Below are 2,735 nucleotides of genomic sequence, written 5' to 3'. Positions count from 1 at the left end.
ATTAATTTCTCACTACCCGTCGAGTTGCTTACAAACGTCACAGCTGTATCCCAACTCGACCGTAATGATGATAACAACCTTAATGCTTTAACCTCATCCGAAAATGTAATGTCAACCTTAGAAAGTTGGGAGATAATTGATTTAAACTTTCCAAGGTGAGCAGATACTGTCTCGCCTTCATTCATTTTTAAATTAAATAATTGTTCACACAACATAATTTTACCTGAGGTTGACGACTTCTGATAGAGTCTCTCCAAAGTGTCCATTAAGTCTTTTGTTGTAGATATTTCTTCGATATTGTTGTAAACTTCCTCTGTAAGACACCTACGGATCACACCAACACACTTGCGGTCAAGAATAGCCCCTTCATCATCGAGTTTACCCTTCTTACCCACTCCATGTAATGGAGCATGAAGATCTCTCTCATATAAATAATCCTCCATCTGTGATTTCCAATATGAGAAATTTTTACCATTAAAAACCCGAACCCTTGCAACGTTATCTGATTTATCATCCATAGCTCCAACACCGATATAAACACTATTCGCGACAGAAAACACTATTCACAACGAAACACTATTCACGCCAGAAAACACTATTCACGTCAAAAATACTATTCACGTGAATAGTAACTCCGTCCACCGATAACAGAAAATTCAGCAATTCCTAACCCGGAAGCTCTGATACCAGTTGTGGAGAAAAATAACCACTCCTTATAGGTGATCAGTCTACTTAGAGTTTTTCTCTAATGCGGAAAACCAGGATCTTGGATGAAATGGTGAATAAATCAAACATAACCACGAAGCACATAAAGAATAATGACACACAAGATTTATAGAGGTTCAGAGCAAGTCCTACGTCCTCTTTCAGCCGCACCAAGCAAATCCACTATGAATATGAAGTTACAACTTATCCAAGTTACCGTACACAAAGTCTAGTATACTCCCCGGTTACGATTCTCACTACAACTTTCACCCTCACACACTTATACAACTCTCTGATCTCACACTCTTTCTTTTACCTCTCACTTACAGAGAACTTCAGAATGAGATTGGATGCAGAACTTGTGAATGAGTATGGCTATTTATAGCCTTCATTCACCACCGGTAAGATCAACCAACAATAAATGCTTGCCCCATTTTTTCTCCATCATTAATGTTAAGTTGCAACTTTTTTTCCATAAGACCAAGGAGGATGGGAAGGCAAAATAGGGTGGCAGTAGCTTACTAGCCTTTTGGACTTTTAGTCCAAACTATTAACTCATATTTGACCCCACCGTATAAGAGCTCGTACTTCACCCATACTTCACTTGAGCTCATTGAATTTATCTTTATATTTCCTATAAAAATAGATTGCTTTTCTTTTCAAAATCAAAGTAATTTTTTGCCTAAATAAATCATCAGCCATTTCGGCTAAAGCCACGTTCTGATAGATTATTATATGTGATCTCTAAATATTGATAAGTGCAAGTACATACTCAAAAATCTGACGAAAAACACAAATGGTATGAAGTAATACAGATGAATCCTCTTATTTATCATAATAAATTTCAATTTATTTATGTATAGTAAACTCCCTAAATTGATAAATCGGAATACATAGTTTTGTCCATTTATTTGTAATAGTAAAAAAGTCTCCTCAATTATTAACACAATCACCCCATAAGCAATAACAGTAAGTCTTGCCACTAGGGGGAATAGTCCGGACGCATTTTCCTCTCCCATCAGAATGTTGAGAACGACACGCATTCTTACAAGTTTGTGGATCACATTTCTTCCCTGACTCCCCAATAATTTGTTGGCAATTTTCTGGAGTTTGTGCTCCCACATCCACCATACTTTCTACTGCAAAAATTAAAGTAAAATAAATTAAATAAGAATGTTATGATTGGGAAAATAATTTTATCCAATACTGTGCAAATCGTTAATCGTCACATCAAGTTCGAACGGGATCTACCGCCTCTTGGTCTAAAGGTTCTATAACTAGAACCTTGTGTTTGTAAATGTTGGCTGGAATGTTGAAGTAGTAGAGTACTAGTTAGAAGAGAAAAAGCAATTGAGTTTCAAGGGGACAATTTTCATCCTTGTGTAAAACAATACTATGACTATCCATTTAAGAGGTTTTGTTACTTAAAAGAGACTTTTCTTTGTGATTATTCTAACAAACTACATTGGTTAATTGTTACAATAAACAAAAGTTGCTACACCTTGTTAGAAAAGTTCAATTTTGAGGGAAGAATTATGCAAAGACGGAGACCAGAAACGAAGCTATTACAGAGTAGAGGGTCAAAAAAGAAATAACTCTTTATTTAAATCTACAGAAAAGAACAAGAGAACGAACCAGAGAAAATAACGACAACCAAGAAAAGGATTGTGAAAGAAAACTTTGTCATCTTTACCACTTCAACTACAACTGACAAGTTTGGAATTATAAAGTGAATAATGAGTTCAAGGATTTGGAGTTTGATTCTATTTATAGAGCTTAATAGTGAGGGATGCTCACAAAATCAAGATTGTGTCTTAAATATGTTTTAATTATTAAATGTTAGTGTTAGATCTTAAATTATTATTTGGATCCTCAAAATCAGAGAAGAGGAATCTGGATACTGATAAGTTTTGAAATGATCTTTGAGATTTTGTGCCTTTAGGTATATGGTAAGTCTTAAATCCGTTCTATTTATAACAAATAAATGTTTGATTTTTGTAATTGAAAATATCTACCAATATCTTTTGGTT

At 34.7% G+C, this 2,735-nt stretch overlaps 1 long non-coding RNA gene across 1 annotated transcript; it reads right to left on the bottom strand.

Moving 5' to 3' along the window:
* Nucleotides 1-1,533: 1,533 nt before the first annotated feature.
* LOC147537653 (uncharacterized) lies at nt 1,534-2,443 on the bottom strand. The gene is made up of 2 exons (XR_015224875.1): nt 2,341-2,443; nt 1,534-1,844 (listed from the first exon to the last, which is right to left on the bottom strand). It is a non-coding gene; the product is annotated as an uncharacterized LOC147537653 (long non-coding RNA).
* Between the last annotated feature and the right edge of the window lie 292 nt (nt 2,444-2,735).

Source organism: Eschscholzia californica, unplaced genomic scaffold (genome assembly GCF_041429995.1).
Source record: "Eschscholzia californica isolate CP2 unplaced genomic scaffold, dmEscCali1.0.p SCAF_5, whole genome shotgun sequence".
NCBI lineage: Eukaryota > Viridiplantae > Streptophyta > Magnoliopsida > Ranunculales > Papaveraceae > Eschscholzia > Eschscholzia californica.
Note: the sequence above shows the minus strand (reverse complement) of the source record. Positions and strands in the feature narration are given on the sequence as shown.